Genomic DNA, 18,552 nt, shown 5'->3' on the forward strand with positions numbered 1-18,552 from the left:
AGGACAGATAGATACTTAAGAAATTATTGCAATCATTTTGTTTAAGTTGAATATTATTAAAAACATATTGAATCACCATGATATGCAGAGTGAAAAAGTTTTTGATGATTGTGCCTCAGTCATATAATGTTCCAACATCCATCATTTTACCCTTGTTCATTTCTTGCCATCAATTTCCCCATTTCACCCATGCCTTACCCCCACCTGTCTCTCTGTCTCTGTCAGGCACTTTTCTTCTCTCCTCTCTTTATCTTTTTCTACCTCTGTATCTATCTCTGTCTCCCTATGTTACTTTTTTTCTGTCTTCTATTTCTTTTCCCCTTTATACACTGTGCATTGCAATACCATTACTGATTGAATATCATGCATATCACGTTACCTCATGCATTACACAGTTCTTGTCCACAGTGATAATTTCCAACTATTATTGTCATAGTGTTTTCTTCATTACCTTATCGACACTCTGCCCTTCTTTTTTCTATTGAAATTAGGCATATTTCATCCTATGCATTTTATAATCCATAAATGAATATCTTATTGAAATATCTGAAAAAATAATTTTATTTGTTTAGACAAGATTAAGTTTATATAAGTAGAAGGAGGAACATCAAGAATAACTGAAGTATGCTGGATAGATAGTACAGTGGGTAGGACATTTAGATTGCAACTGGACAACCCATGTTTGACTTCTGCCATCCGTTATGGTCCCCTGACTATCACAAGGAGTAATCCCTGAACAAAGATAATTTTCTTCTAACAAAACATAGCAAAAAGAATTCTGCTTATTAGTTTATTAAATAAAATGAAAATTGGTTCATGGTTATAGAATGAGACAACAGCTTTTATTCTTTGTTTCTTTCTTTCTTTGTTCTTTCTTTCTCTCACTCTTATTCTTTCTCCTTCCTTCCTTCCTTCCTTCCTTCCTTCCTTCCTTCCTTCCTTCCTTCCTTCCTTCCTTCCTTCCTTCCTTCCGTCCTTCCTTCCTTCTTTCTTTCTTTCTTTCTCCTTTCTTTCTCCTTTCTTTCTCCTTTCTTTCTTTCTTTCTTTCTTTCTTTCTTTCTTTCTTTCTTTCTTTCTTTCTTTCTTTCTTTCTTTCTTTCTTTCTTTCTTTCTTTCTTTCTTTCTTTATTTTCTTTATTTATTTCTTTCTTTCTTTCTTTCTTTCTTTCTTTCTTTCTTTCTTTCTTTCTTTCTTTCTTTCTTTCTTTCTTTCTTGCTTTCTTTCTCTCTCTCTCTCTCTCTCTTTCTTTCTTTCTTTCTTTCTTTCTTTCTTTCTTTCTTTCTTTCTTTCTTTCTTTCTTTCTTTCTTTCTTTCTTTCTTTCTTTCTTTCTTTCTTTCTTTCTTTCTTTCTTTCTTTCTTTCTTTCCTTTCTCTTTCTTTCTTCTTTCTTCCTCCCTCCCTCCCCTCCCTCTCCCTCCTCTCCCTCCCTCCCCCTCCCTCCCTTCCTTTTGATCTCAAAGTTTGTCTATGTTTTCTCCCCATTTAAATCTACAGTTCCTTGAGGTTTTAATTTCCATAAAAACTGTAGCCTTAAAATTGATCTACAAAATTAAAACTGTATTAAATATTAAAAGCCAGAAGATTATCATATATAATTAATTATAATTACTTAATTATAAGAGAATTAATAAGCCTTAGAAATCTTTATTAAAGTCATAACAAAATGTTCCTCAGAGGATTAGATCAGGTTTGATATTCTTCATTGTGGTTTCCACCCTTATCAAAGAGATTTAATGCCGTGATCTCTTTTCCTATCAAAGTGGGGGGGGTTTGTACCTATGCAAAAAAAGGCATCTCTTGGGGAACATGAGTATACCATGTTTTCAGTTTGTTGGCATCTGAAATCTTGGGGTTTTGATATATAATTTTTTATTTCTTGAGTTTTGGCTTTTAAGAAGTGTAACTAAACTCACACAAGTCACAAAAGTAGTAATGAAATATTAATTTTTGTCTTTTTTTTTTCTTTCTTTTTTTTTGTTTTCAAATATCTCAGAGAGCCCTAGCCCACATCTTGGTTTGTAGCAAATGACAGCTCCAATTACCTAATTTTAAATAGATGTCTACTAACTCAAGGAATGTAGGGAAAGTTTTTGGCCTTTCTCACCAACTATCTATAGAAATGAGAGGGGCTGGTATTTGGTTGAACCAAGTTGTGCTCAGTTCTTACACATGACTGACTCTATATCAGAAATAAATTCTGCTTGTACTCAGGAAAAATAAGGGCTGTAAGAATCTAACTGGAGTAGACTACATGCAAGGCAAATTTATAACCCTTATGTTATCTTCCAATAACCCCTTATTTTGTTTTACAAATTAACTTTTGACTTCTATTTTATATACCACCTTATATTATATTTTCATTAACAGAAGTGTTTAAAGTATAAGAATTTGAAGTGAGTTAACCTGAGTTTTATCGATATAATTAGAACATTTATAACATTTAATGCTAAAACCTGTTGTTTAACAATGTGAAAAAAGAATTAATGAAATCACACTGATATCTCACTATATTGAGACATGAAAGTGCACAGCCAATACTGAATACTAGAGAAAACAAAAATAACTTATGGGACAGTGATAACTTAAGGGACATTTCTTGCATGTGTCAGATCCCTTTTTGAAATCTGAATTAGATCCTTCCTTGAGCATCACTGAGTACAGCCCTGGAGACACTTCACCCCACCATAGGAGTGGTCACTGTAATCTCCAATACTGCAAGGCCTGAGTAAACTCCACATCAGACCAGTTAGTGAACAAACCCCAGCAGTCTGAAGCTAACCAGAGCTTGTAGGGAGGCAATTTCCTCAGCTTTCCCTCATCAATGTCATATTACTCCTCTCTCTCTCAGATTCAAAACCAGTTATCTTGCTCACTTTTATTTTATTTTTTTACTCACTATATAGAAATAAATACCTAAAGTCAAACAAAATATAAAAATTGATTAAATTTGTGAGCTTCTGCTAAAGGCAATATAAATAACAAATTTATTCTTTTAATACAAGTTTTACAATGACATGACGTTTTAAATATTTATGGCATGTTATTCGTGGACTTATTGAAATGGTCAAGACTAGCTTACTTACCCTTTTCAAAATTTTGCAGCTGAGCCTCTCCTTGAGAAGATACTCAACTATGCCTAGGAGGTTCTAAAAGCTCCACCAATGTTCTATTTTGCCTTATGTTTCTTAAAATGGCATATAATTTATGACTTTACCATTTAAATTCCTAGAATTCACCAAATTACTTTCTTCTTTGGATAAATTAGTTTTATGTACACTTTATTATATACATATAATTGAACTTGAACATTTCACTGTTGATTCAATTATTAAATTTCTCTGATCTTTTTCATGTTATTGGTTTAGAATATTTCTATATTATATGTTATCTTTTTCAAATTAGGCACACATCTCTTGCTCCCCTTCTTCCAGGACTTACTAATATATATAAAGCAGACATTTTTCTCCAGAAGCATCCCAGAAAATGTCTCCAACAAATGCTATATAGGAATATCTTTGAAGCCATCTGTTGAGTCTGTCTGAGCAGTGTCTTCTCTTTCAATAATCTGACTTTTCTTTATATAAAACATTTTGCTCCAAGCCAATTCTTTGACCATTCTACATCTAAGACCCAGAAATTGCCTGGGTTCAAGTCCCTCCTCCTTTCATTTACCATGTTTTATAATAAAGTGATACACAAGTTCATTCCAATGGGGATTCGGAGAAGAAAAGTAAAAACGCATGATATTACATAAAAAAATTTGATCTAATGTCTTTTTACAATAGTGTGAATATTAGTCATCTTACTCTAAGAACACAGAGAAAGGTGAATAAGTACTGTTATGTTTAAGATTTAGAATTAGAGCTCCGCCCACCTGCCCCGACCGCGTGAACGGCTCCCTTCCTCCGGCTGGGGTCCCCTAGCCCCCGGCAGGGTAAGGAGGCTCCGCCCGCCCGCCGCGAATGGCTCCCTTCCTACGGCTGGGGTCCCCTGGCCCCGGGGAGGTAAGGAAGCCCCGCCCGCGCACCCCAACCGCGCGAACGGCTGCTTCGCTCCTGCTGGGGTTCCCATGTCCCCGGGAAGGTAGGGAAGGTCCGCCCACCCACTCCGACCTTGCGAATGGCTGCCCTGCTCCTGCTGGGGCTCCTTTGCCCACAGGAAGGTAGGGAAGATCCACACAGCCACGCGGACAGCGTAAAAGTGCCCCACCCCCCGTCGAGAATCTCCTGCCTCCCAGAAATAGCTGGCAACAATAAGGCAAAGCAACGAATCAGACCACAGAAAGAGCACAAGAGGAGCCAAATCGCAACAAGCCCACCCAACAGTACCACTAGATCCACCCTCAGGGAGCGGACCCATTCCCACCCCACAGGGGATCAAAACAGGCTGAAATTGGAAGAAACAGCACTCTAAAGCACAGCAATAAACACAAGGAAATATGGGTAAATCAAAGAGAACCCTAAGATCTGAAGATACGGAGACAAACCTTTACAAGTTTCCAAGTCCGCCAAAACGCACAGATCTGTGGGAAAGTGACCTAAAAGCAGCAATGAGGAAGGAAACGCAAGAACTAATTAAAGAAATGAGAGAAACTTTAGCTACCGAGTATAAAACATCTATGGAGGAACAAATCACCCAAATTAAAGAAGAAATGTTAAAGAGTATGAGAGAGTCCATACAAAAAGAAGTGAAGGAAGTAACAAGCCTTACTAGCAGAAACACAGAGTTGGAGAAACACATCGACGAACTCGAAGGAAAACTGCAAACAAAAAATGAACAAGAAACCAAAAAAGAAATAAAAGGCAAAGCACTGGAAGGAAAAGTCCAGTACCTAATGAACAAGGACAAAAGAAACAATCTAAGAATCGTGGGTATACCAGAAGGGGAGGAAATAGGGAAAGGAGAAGAACAAGTAGTCAGAGAGATAATAGCAGAGAACTTCCCCACCCTTTGGAATGAAACTTCAGGGCAAATCCAGGAAATCAAGAGAGTTCCTAGTAAAATAGATCCTAATAAACCTACACCAAGACATATAGTAATCCAAATGGCAAAAAACAAAGAGAAAGAGGAACTTCTTAAGGCAATAAGAGAGAAAAAAAACCTCAAGTACAAAGGTAGGGACATAAGAATCAAACCAGATCTCCCAATCGAAATAATCCAAGCAGGGCTGGAGAGATAGCATGGAGGTAAGGCGTTTGCCTTTCATGCAAGAGGTCATCGGTTCGAATCCCAGCGTCCCATATGGTCCCCCGTGCCTGCCAGGAGCAATTTCTGAGCATGGAGCCAGGAGTAACCCCTGAGCACTGCCGGGTGTGACCCAAAAACCACAAAAAAAAAAAAAAAAAAAAAAAAAAAAAAAAAAAAAAGAAATAATCCAAGCAAGGAGACAGTGGAATGACATATTTAAACGACTGAATGAAAGAAACTTCCAACCTAGAGTCCAATATCCGGCAAAATTATCATTCATATGGGAGAACAGACTGAAAACATTTTCAAACAAGACCGAACTAGAGCTATTTGTCCAAACAAAGCCAATCCTAAACGACCTACTCAGAGACGAATTACACAATACAAACCCCCGATTGTAACAAAAGCCACCCTACACAACACAACTACACAACAGTCCTCTCTCTCAATAATCTGCCTAAATGTTAATGGACTAAACTCTCCAATTAAAAGACACATAGTAGAGAACTGGATTAGGAAAAATAAACCGGACTTGTGCTGTCTACAAGAAACACACCTACAGCTACAGGATAAGCATAGGCTAAGAATCAAAGGATGGAAAGTAATTATTCAGGCCAATGGAAGACAAAAAAGAGCAGGGACAGCCATTCTCATAGCAGACCAAATTGCATTCAACCTCAAGAAAGTGGTCAGAGACAAAGAGGGTCACTACTTACTGATCAGGGGAACATTAGATCAAGAAACACTAAACCTGGTCAATATCTATGCACCTAATGTAGAATCAGCAAAATATGTGAGGCAACTACTGGCAAACCTGGAGAAGCACATGAAGGGAAATGTGATAATAGCAGGGGACCTCAACACTCCACTATCACCACTGGACAGATCCACCAAACAGAAAAATAGCAAAGAAATAAGAGCTCTGAATGAAAAAGTAGAAGATGTAGGGCTAATAGACTTATATAGAGCCCTCCACCCCCAGAAAGCAGAATACACATTCTTCTCAAGCCCACATGGAACCTTCTCCAGAATAGACCATGTCTTAGGATACAAAGCCAACCTATATAAGACCACAAAGGTAAGGATCATTAGAAGTACCCTCTCAGATCACTATGCAACAGAGCTCAAAATCAATGTCAAGAAGAAGCAATGGAGAAAAACTAATACCTGGAGATTAAACAACATGCTGCTCAACAACAGCTGGGTCAAAGAACAACTCAAGGAAGAAATAAAAAGATTCCTTGAGACAAATGACAATGAAGAGACAACATGCCAAAATTTATGGGACACAGCAAAAGCAGTAATTAGGGGGAAACTCATAGCAATACAGGCCTATGTCAAGAAACAGGAAAATAACAAAACCAACAGTTTAAAAGATCACCTCAAAGAATTGGAACAACAGCAACAGAGAAATCCAACCACATCCAGAAGGCAAGAAATAATAAAAACTAGAGCAGATATAAACAACATAGAAACTAAGAAAACAATACAAAAAATCAATGAGACCAGGAGTTGGTTTTTTGAAAAAATAAACAAGATAGACAAACCATTGGCAAAAATCACCAAAAAAAAAAAGAAAGAAAACACCCAAATCAGTAGGATCACAAATGAAAGGGGAGATATTGCAACAGAACCCCAAGAAATACAACATATCATGAGATCATATTATGAACATCTATACTCAACTAGGCTAGAGAACCCAGTAGAAATCGATAGATTCTTGGAAAAACACCCTCTTTCAAGACTGGAAAAGGAATATCTAGAGATCCTAAATAGACCAATCACCTCAGAGGAAATTGAAGATATAATTAAAAAACTCCCTAAGAACAAAAGCCCAGGCCCAGATGGATTTACAGGTGAATTCTGTCAAACATTTCAAGAAGAGTTACTACCACTTTTCCATAGGCTCTTCCAAACCATAGAAAAAACAGGAATCCTCCCCAACTCCTTTTATGAGGCTAATATCACACTCATTTCCAAAGAAGGCAAAGACACTACCAAAAAAGAAAACTACAGACCAATCTCACTAAGGAACATAGATGCAAAGATACTCAATAAAATCTTAGCAAACCAAATCCAGCACTTCATCAAGAAGATCATACATCACGATCAAGTGGGATTCATTCCAGGAATGCAAGGTTGGTTTAACATACGCAAATCAATCAACATTATACACCACATCAACAACATGAAAGACAAAAACCACATGATCATACCAATCGATGCAGAGAAGGCGTTTGACAAAATCCAACATCCTTTCATGTTAAAGACACTCAGCAAAATAGGATTAGAAGGAACCTTCCTCAAGATAGTTACAGCTATATATGAAAAGCCTACAGCCAACATTATACTCAATGGTGAGAAACTAGAAGCATTCCCACTAAGATCAGGAACTAGGCAAGGCTGTCCACTCTCTCCACTCTTATTCAATATAACCTTAGAAGTCCTAGCAATAGCAATCTGACAAGAGAAGGAAATCAAAGGAATTCAAATAGGGAAAGAGGAACACAAGCTATCTCTATTTGCCGATGATATGATGATATACATCGAAAACCCTAAAGAGTCCACAGTAAAACTCCTAGAAACAATTAACCAATACAGCAAAGTGGCTGGTTACAAGGTCAATACACAAAAGACAGTAGCATTTCTATATACAAACAATGAAGCTGAGGAGAGAGAGATTAAAAATACAATTCCATTTAAGATAGTATCAAAAAATATCAAGTATCTAGGAATCAACCTTACAAGAGAAGTGAAAGACCTATACCAGGGAAACTTCAAAATACTTCAGAAAGAAATTGAAGGCGATCTAATGAAATGGAAGTACATCCCATGCTCATGGATAGGTAGAATTAACATAATCAAAATGACTATCCTACCCAAACTCCTATATAGATTTAATGCAATCCCTATCCAAATCCAGACACATTTCTTCAAAGAATTAGAACAATCATTCACAAAATTCATCTGGAACCACAAAAGACCCAGGATAGCCAAACAGCCAAACAAATACTGAAAAACAAGAAGCTGGGAGGCATCTCCTTACCTAACTTGAAACTATATTATAAAACCATAGTTATCAAAACAGCATGGTACTGGAACAGAGACAGGACCTCAGACCAGTGGGTCAGAACAGAATTCCCAGACATAAACCCCCAGGTATATAGCCAACTAATATTTGATAAAAGAGGCAAGAATCTGAAATGGAACAAAGAAAGCCTATTCAACAAATGGTGTTGGTACAACTGGAAAACCACATGTACGAAAGTGAAAATCAACCCATACCTTACTCCTTATACAAAAATCAACTCAAAATGGATCAAAGACCTTGAAATCAGACCCGAATCCATAAAGTTTATCGAGAATAAAATAGGCAGAACACTCGAAGACCTATATATCAAAAAGGTCTTTGAGAATGGAGCACCAATGGCAAGAACGTTAGCATCAAATATAAACAAATGGGACTACATCAAACTAAAAAGCTTCTGCATGGCAAAAGAAACCCTACTTAACGCAAGAAGACAGCCAACAGAATGGGAAAAAATTTTTTCACTCGACATATCAGATAAAGGGCTGATATCTAGAACATACAAAGCACTCAGAAAGCTGAGCCCCCCAAAACCAAACAAAGCTATAAAAAAAATGGGGAGATGAAATGAATAGACACTTCTCTGAGGAAGAGAGAAAGATGGCCAACAAACACATCAAAACATGCTCACCTTCACTCATCATCAGGGAGATCCAAATCAAGACAACAATGAGATACCACCTTACACCAGTGAGGATGGCTCACATCAAAAATGACGGAAACAACCTTTGTTGGCGGGGATGCGGTATGAAAGGAACTCTCATCCACTGCTGGTGGGAATGCCCCCTAGTCCAACACCTATGGAGGAAAGTCTGGAGAGTGCTCAAAGAACTCAGAATCGAGCTGCCATTTGACCCCGCAATTGCTCTCCTAGGCATATACCCCCAAGATGGAAGGACATTCATTCCAAAATACGTATGCACCCCACTATTTATCGCAGCACTCAGTATAATAGCCAAATCTTGGAACCAACCTAGATGTCCAACAACAGATGAATGGATCATTAAGATGTGGTACATATACACAATGGAATATTACATGGCAGTTAGAAATGATACAATCACAGACTGCAGCAACGTGGATGGACCTAGATCATGTTATGTTAAACGAAGTAAGTCAGAAGACAAAAGATAAACACAGAATGGTAGCACTATTCTGAAACACCTAGAACATATATTTTATACATAACTAATACCTAACAATCATATAACAGGGTTTAACAGGGTAGAAACTCTAAACAATGTAATAGTCAACATATACATGGGAGCAGTGTCCAAAATACATGAAGAAGGAATAACGCAAACTCTTGACTGCACATTATACCACAAAGAAAACAGCAACATAGAGAGGTATGTAATCAGACTCCTACAACAAAGGTCCACAATAATCCCTTAGAGATCGTTAACAGGAACACAAGTATAGAACACCACGGGAAATCACGGAATGCGATGGCAACATACCATAACACTACGTTTTAATCCCTTTACCTTACTATACTTTAAATAACCTCTCAGCTTTTCTGCCCACAGGCGCCCTTAGATACAAAGGGCGGACAAACTAAGATGGCAACTCGGGATACCACACGAGATACCGTACCTTGCTTGCACTACGAGATGGCCACGAGAAAACTCTTTAACATACACTTTATTTCTAGGTTAAACCTTCTTTTAGGAATTGAACCATGTGACCAGTCAGACCACCAAAGCAGTACCTGCGACGTACAGACCTAAACTACAGGCTCTAGCCATCGAACACATTCAGCCAAACCAACATTCCCTTGTTATTCTCTCCTTTCTTCTCACTACTTTATTTTTTTTTTTATTTTTTCTTCTTTTCTTTTTTCTTTTTCTCTTCTATTCTTCTCTTTACTTTTTTCCCTTTCTCTTCCCCCTTTCTTTCTACGGTATTTTCTCTTTTCTCTACCTTCATACCCCTCCCATATACCTTACCCTTTCTCCCCCCCCCCCCGGAAATCCAACTATCCCTTCACCCCTCAATCCCATCCAGATCTCCCACCATAATAAAACTCTCCACCCTCAGTCCTTAATCTTTTAGGCATCAAGATCGACCTCCTACCCAACGAACCAGTACCCAGCACCCAGGGGAGGGGACGCCCAGCCGAACCCACACCTCATCTCCTGCAAGAAAAGACAGCCAACTCCCCTGTGGACTCATGCTGCGAGACCCTCCCTACCAACTCCCCATAACGTGGACTGTTTCTTGAAACCGGACTTAGGTCCAATAGTATCCCCAATGCAAGAACTCTTCCAAGACCTCCCTGCCGCAAATTTTTACCAATCTGAAGAAGGTCAGGGGGTGTAATTGGAAGATGCCTGGGAACCCACACACCACAAGAAAAATCCAAAAGACAAGGGGAAAAACAGTACTTCCAACATAGGCATAAGACCTGTAATACACCACCTCTTTACCTGTTCTCCCCCAATTGTAAAGTAGTCTTTTGCACCACTTTGGTCCTTTAAAAACTTCACTAACTCATTATATTTCCTTTTTTTTTTAATGTTTGCCCTACATATACATTTGTGGGCACATGCACTTTTTTTTTTAATCGTTTTTGGGTATGAGACCTATTTCTGTTATCCACTCTGTCCACCCCAAATACACCAACAATATAATGGAGCACCACTTCCCCCTGCAAAGGCACACTGAATAAAGGGGAAATCTTAGTTAAAAAAAACAAAACAAAAAAAAAAAAACAAGAGCTCTTACCTACTAGAGATAGGAACTCATAGTTGTTTACAATACAGGGATATCTCCTACCTTGAAAATATGTCATGTGGAATCAACTTAGACCTCAGGTGATCAGATTCCATTCATCCAGCCTTGAACCCTGGTGCCCAGGCATAGAAACGGCACAGCTCTTCACAACAGCTGCAAGAAACAAACTCCATCTGGGATGGCCTCAATACTGCAGGGTCAACAACAAGGGCCAGCGCTAACGTGATATCCCGACAATGAAGAAAACGTGAACAACTTGACCTTAGAGCAGTTTAGCCTACCTTACCAGCTAACGACAAGACAAAACCAGAAGACGTGGCACCCTTTGGTAGGTCCAAAAGCCAAGATCGTGATTTACAGAGGACTGGCTGCTAGAACCACGACCAGACTGTAAACATCTTGGGACCAATTAAAAAGCCCTAGTCTAGGCTTTGAACTAAGACCGGCACAATAAGCATGATCCCCAGTTCCAAAGGTCCGGCAGAGACAACTGTAACGGAAAGGGGCTTCTGGAAGCACAAAGAAAGACACTATCCTAGATGCCATCCTAGGTTCAGTACAAAGACCAAGATCACCAACCACAGAAGATGGATTCAAATGGCACTGAGGCAACAGAACCTCTAGATTCACAAAGACTGACTTCACCATAAGGCCCACCTCAGGATCTGTACAGATACTGAGACCACTAAACACAGAGCTCTGAATGTATCACCCTGGACAAAGCAGAAGTCTTCCACACACAAAAAAACAAAACAAAACAAAACAAAACAAAAAAAAAACACCACCGGTAGAGTAATGATCCTGAGCAAAGACTAGAATTGATCCCATGACAGTATACTCCAAGGACGGAGAATCCCCATATCTCATAGGGCAAGTGAATTCCGTTTCGAATGACCCCAATATTTACTGTGCCAGGGCAGAGGGAAAAAAACAAAAATGCAAAAAGCACAAAACCTTGGATATTTTATATATATATATATATATATATATATATATATATATATATATATATATATTACCTTCATTTACTATTGTTATTAATATTTTTATTTACCTACCTATTTTGGTCGATTTCTCGGTTTGGATGTGATTATTGAAATTGTTGTCCCCAATTATTCTTTCTTTTTTTTTTTCTCTTCCTTGCTTTTCTTTCGTTATGTGCTACACCATGTTTCTTATTTCAAGACCACGGCAAGTTTTTTTGGTTTATATGTTTGTTTGTTTTTGTTTGTATTTTTTTATCAGTTTTTTGTGGTGCTTATCGATGTAACTGCAGTCCTCACTGGATATTTGACACTTCTTTTGGTACTGATGGGGTGTTTCACCTTCTTTTTCTCCTTCATTTCCCAAATCGATGAGGAGAACCTCTAGAAGGATTCTGCCCATTTTTGGGGTATTAGACTCTTACCCCAGTTTACTCATTTTCTCTTTTTCAGGCAAAACCACCCAACTTGAACTGCTAGCCCTGCCCCCACTTAGAGGGGGAAATAAGGGAGGCACCAAGACCAAACTGATGCAAGACTACTAAGTAGTAGGTCAAATACAGAGGGGATCACATATTCTAGCCACCCTGGGGGGGAGGGAAGAGGAAATGGGAGGTAGGACAAAAACGGAGGTGTAGGGAGGACAATTTAGGGATGGGAATCCCCCCTGATTTTATGTAAATATGTACCTAGAATATTATTGTCAACAATATGTAAGCCACTATGATCAAAATAAAAATTATATAAAAAAAAGATTTAGAATTAACTCTATGTTAGGATCTAAGGTTTATATAACTGTAACATAAATGGTGAGGTTAGACTACTGTGTGTCTTTAGAGATAACATTGCTTTGTTTCTGTACTTTGCTTGCTTGAGGAAGTTAACTACTGTAAACCTGGTTTGTTGTGAACCTAAGTGCAGCCATGGTAGGCTTCAATTTTAAGGTAGTAAGACTAGTCAGAAGAACAGCCAGTTTTTTTGAACCAGTTCTTAGGAGTAAATGCTAGGAAATACATCCATATAAGGCTAAACAGCAGCTGATAGCCAGATGACAACCGAAACCTGGGTCTGCAGCAACAGATAGATGACACCTCACTGTAGGTCTGGGAGCTGTTGTATACTCAGCTGTCTCTCTGATGTTACATTTGAATTACAGCCAATCCTACCCCAATCTTGTACTAAAGACCAATAATACCCAGAGGAGAGGATCCCCAAGACTGAATCCCACCTATCCTTTAAATTTGTCATAGGAGTCATTTTGGGGGCATTCATTTCTTAGGAGATGTTGGACTGCAGCATGCTGGAATAAACCCTCTTCCACTTACATTACTTCCTATCTCCTAGGTAGTCTTTTTGGTGGTGGTTCTTGAGTTCAGGACTTAACAGTACTTCCTGGGGCTGCTTAGTACTAATTTGCATTTGATGCTAGTTAAAAAAGTTTTCTTATCATGGGTTTTATTGAAGAGGAAATTGCATCAAATTAAGCTATCTCCTTTTTTACATGTTTGTATTGCTTTCACCTTTTCTTATATTCGTGTTGTAGAACAAGACCGTTTAATGTTTAACCATTTAATTCTTTATGCTCTGTTTCAAGCTCTGCAAGGTGCACTTACTTGCTATACTTGCATGACAAACTTTTCCTAAGGAAACAAATGCCTACTCATGCTCACTAAGATTAACATTTAGAAAATAGAGAAAATTCAGGTAGAAGAGCAAGAACCTGTTATTCTTAGTCTGCCTAGATAATACTGAGTGTCTTGCTATAAAGCAAATGAGTTAATTGTATCCATAGGAACAATTCAATTTAGTTTAATTGGGATGTGACGAGAAAGATATCTGAAGGCATCAAATCACACCTGGAAAGTAAAAAGGCCATAATCTTTTCCATTAAGTTAAATGAGGAAAAGACCCATTTTAAGAATGACTTGCCTTTAGCAATATGACCCAAATTTCATTTATGTAGTTTATGATGTTAAAACAACTTATAATTTATCTTCAACACATGGTTAGAATCTACATTACATTCAATATGTAGATTAACTTTTTAATAAAATTTTATTCTAGAAATTATTGTCATTTAATATATAAATGACATAATTTGGAGAAAATATACATCTTTGATCAATAATATGAAAATAATTCTATGCAATTTTTTCATATTTATTATAAGTTTGTAGGCCACATGAAACTATGGAAATAAAATAAGTTTTAGCATATTATTTTATTAATAAAAACAATGTGGAGAAAACTAATATATTTTTCTTGAATTAAGAAAAATCTCTTGGGCCCAGAGAGATAGCACAGCGGTGTTTGCCTTGCAAGCAGCTGATCCAGGACCAAAGGTGGTTGGTTCAAATCCCGGTGTCCCATATGGTCCCCCGTGCCTGCCAGGAGCTATTTCTGAGCAAACAGCCAGGAGTAACCCCTGAGTACTGCCAACTGTGGCCCCCCCCAAAAAAAAAGAAAAAGAAAAATCTCTTATTGCTGTTTCTATTTTTTAATACCTTCAAACAGAAATCAACATATTTAATAACCACATTATGTTTAATAATTTATTTTTTATTCTTTTGTTTAACAATTCTTAATTTGTGACCAACTTGATCAATTTTCATGTTAGTCTGTTTGCTACCTGTTTCTTAAAAAAAGAAGTAACATTTAAGAATAAATAATTGACTTACACTTAATAGTTATCAAGTAATCTTTTAGTCAAGTGATGATTTTTATTTGTAAGAATGCTTAAAATTGCCAGGTTAATGGTAGGTTTTTGGAAAGACCTACATTTTTTGGAGAGGGAGAGAGGGAGGGAGAGAGAGAGAGAGAGAGAGCGCGAGAGAGAGAGAGAGAGAGAGAGAGAGAGAGAGAGAGAGAGAGAGAGAGAGAGAGAGAGAGAGAGAGAGAGAGAGAGAGACTGACTCTGAAGGCGGGGCAAAGGTCACTTCTGAAAGAGATATTTACATTTAAACCTATCCCTTTAGGGAGTCCTTAAGAAAGATCTGATTAATGCGGAAAAGCAGAGCTTAATCTGCATAACCTCTTTTACATTGCCATTAGTAATCTTGCTAATTGACCTCCCAGTCCTATTATGTGTTAGCTAACCAATTTAAAGATGCATCTAATACCAGGTTTTTAGTTACTCATTTTTTCAGTTAATATGAGGTGGCAGGCAGCGAGGGAAGCCACCCCAACACCCCACCCAAACCCTGCAAAGGATTGAGATGTAATAAAACCAAAAGAAGGTATGGAGCTGTCAAGGAGTCTCACCAGAGGTATCACTGAAGGCCCAGAGAAGACTGGACCCCCATAGGAAGAAGCCCCAGCAAGAACAAAGGCCAGAAACATATCAAAGAAGATCCTCAACTACTCTCAAACTTTCCTCCTTCAACCACGCTAGAAACTGTACTCTTACATAGGTAGAAAGCCCCAATTGGCGCAAGTTTTGGAGAAAATAAAAAACAAAACTAAAAAATTAGATTGGGAAAAAGAGGGATATGTATGTATTGTCTTGATACATGGTGCCCTATACTGTCTTGCCCTAATCTATCTCTCCTCTTGAGATGAGGAATCTCTTACTTTCTTGCTGGGATGCGTATTGGGGATCTCTCTCTGTTTTTGGAGATGCCTGCTCTCTTTATTGACTGGTTATCCTCTTTCTTGGCTTCTTCCTCCCCTTCCTCAGGACATTCAAATAAAACCTGTTTATACATCACTGCCCCTATACTCTTATCTGAGAGAAAGAAAACAACCTAAAAGCCCTGAGTATGTACTACGACTGACTTTTCTATTCAATAAAGAACAATTCCTTGTTCAAGCCTGACCCATTGATCTCTGAGAAATAATTTCAAAAGGAAATGAACACTAACGAAAGCTTTTTTTTTTTTGGTAGAAAATTTAATAAAGGAGGGATAGAGGGAGAGAGTAAAACAAGTACAAGAGAGAACACTAGTTTCTCAAGGAGGAAAAAGTCCATGAATTAAGGGAAGGAATAATACATAATATGTTGAGATATGAGTGACCACAGAATGGGTATGTACTCAGACTGCAAAGTTCATTTAAAAATTTTTTTTCCTAAATTGACCACTTGGGGTTTGATGCTTATATTGATAGCATTGCTATGGTATTAACAAGTGGAAGAACTTTGAACTTTTGGTGGTCTTACGATTCTTAGGGATTTTTGATCTTGCTAAAGTTTCTTCCTTTTGAGAGGTCCATTCTGAGAGTTAAAGTGGCACTATTCTCAGTTTCAATCTTATTCTCAAAGAAAATCTCTCCTTCAAATGTGGTTGCTATTTTTGAACTGGTGTCAGAATAACATTTTAAAATGACATCTTGGTTTTATTACTTCTTGAAACTCATTGCAAGGGATATTACCTTATACACTACCTGTTTTGCATATTTGTAATGTAAAGAAAACATGTATTATGCACTCAGTAAATGTAACATTATAGATGTATGTTAAAGTATCTTTTAGATAGTACCAGTTGATTTTCATTAAGAAATTTATTTTATAATTGGTTTTTGTATTGATATTTAGTGGCATAATAATTACAAAGAAACCATTCCATTTATTTTATTTAATCATTTATTTTGCTTTGGGGACCACACCTGGCAAAACTCAGGGGTTCTGTACTTTGAAATTTTCTGTACTTTGAAATTAATCCTGGAGTTGCTCAGTGGACCAAATGGAATGCTAGGGATCAAAATTATGTTTGTTTTATATAAGGTAAGTGCTCTATTCACTGTACAATTTCTCTATGCTATTTTTCTGTGCTACGGATTTCTCTCAAATGGACCGTTTTAAGAATTGTATAATATTCAGGATGATATAATTACAAAAATAGATTTTAGATATTCAGAGAAAATTTAAACACAGACCTCTGCCAAGTTGCTCATATACGTAAACTGTACTACATATATTTGCAATGTGATGTTTTATTTTGTATTAGATATGCTACATAGTTTTATAGATTTATACACTGATATGCATTATTGCTATAATTAATATAATCCAGATCTTCTATTGTTTGAGGAGGTGTTTCTAATTTTTTTTTATTAACAATAGTTTATGGAATAGTATGGTGAGTAGTGGATACATAAAATGCTGCTTAAATCAGTAAGTTTATCCAAAAATTTATTTCTGGATTTAAATAAAAAGTACATTAGAGAGGTGCTTGCATATCTCTGACTTTATTTTAATCCATGGCACCCCATATATGATCACCTCTCTGTCACCAGGATTTCTTAATTTAAAACCAGGAGTTAGGTCTGAGCATAGTTAGGTGTGGCCTAAAACAAAATATGCAATTTATTTATATTGTTTAAAGATAATTAGTTGAAAAAAATTATTATCCTGGTCTTATGGTATAAACTGTGACTATATAAGTTTAAAAAGTGTCCAATTACTAAAAATTATTTAGAATAGAATTACATATATACATGTCTGTGTATATGTGTTTGTGTGTTTAGGAAATATACAAAGTATGTATGCTAGATACATAGCCCCAGAGAGAGAGAGAGAGAGAGAGAGAGAGAGAGAGAGAGAGAGAATAAAAATGTTTACTATAGAGGCAGGATGGGATGGGGTAGGGGAAATCAGGAGACTAGGTGGGAAATATGTATTGGTGAAGGGATGGTTGGTGTAATATAGTATAAAACTCAACAATGAACAACTTTTTAACTATGTATCTCATGGTGATTCAATAAAAATTAATTGAGTTTAATCAGCAGTTTCATGGAATCCTTAAGTTTTATCATTATACCCACTTTTCATGGTCAGATTATGTGTTTTTCAGGAATGTTATTTTACTGATTTCTATACATATTTGTTTTATTATTTTTATATAAAGGAAAATATAAATCATATCTTATAAATATACATGTAGTAATGATAACATATATTTTATATTTATTCAAGATGGTTTCTTTATGTTTCTGTCTCTCACACACACACGCACACACACATACATATTCTAGGTCTTCCATTGTTCACTATCCTTAGAAAAAGTGATAGATAACATACAAGCATAATTATACATACTCACTGATGTAATGAACAGCATTAGAAAATGTGTACACAATAGCAGTGCAGGATAGAGGAATCATAATTGGCTACCATTAATCTAACAGAAAGAGATAGCTAGAATAATTAAGACATGTCAACAGAGTGATATTTTATGATACGAATGACTGAAATACAGCAGAGCAGCGTTGCTTTGCGTTCCAACTGGTAAAGAAAGCCAGAGAAAAACCAAAATGAATCTTTGCTCCAGACAGCAGTTGTCATGTTTACTGAGCTGTGGTGAATATAGTCTCTTTAGGAATTAATTTAGCAATTCTACTTTAACCCCTGCCTTTAAAAAAATAGAAAAAGGAAATATATCTCTGGTCCACTTCCATAAAATCTGGTTGGAAGCTTACTTAAAAGAAAGACTCAAAGTATATTTAGAGCAGGGGTCTCAAACTCGCGGCCCCGCAGGCTGTTTGCTGCCCTCCGTACAACAATTTGTGGCCCTGCCCTAGAGGAATCTTTTTTCGTTTTGTTTTGTTTTAGTTGTTTGGGT

The sequence above is a fragment of the Suncus etruscus genome, chromosome 13 (genome assembly GCF_024139225.1).
Source record: "Suncus etruscus isolate mSunEtr1 chromosome 13, mSunEtr1.pri.cur, whole genome shotgun sequence".
Classification (NCBI taxonomy): Eukaryota; Metazoa; Chordata; class Mammalia; order Eulipotyphla; family Soricidae; genus Suncus; species Suncus etruscus.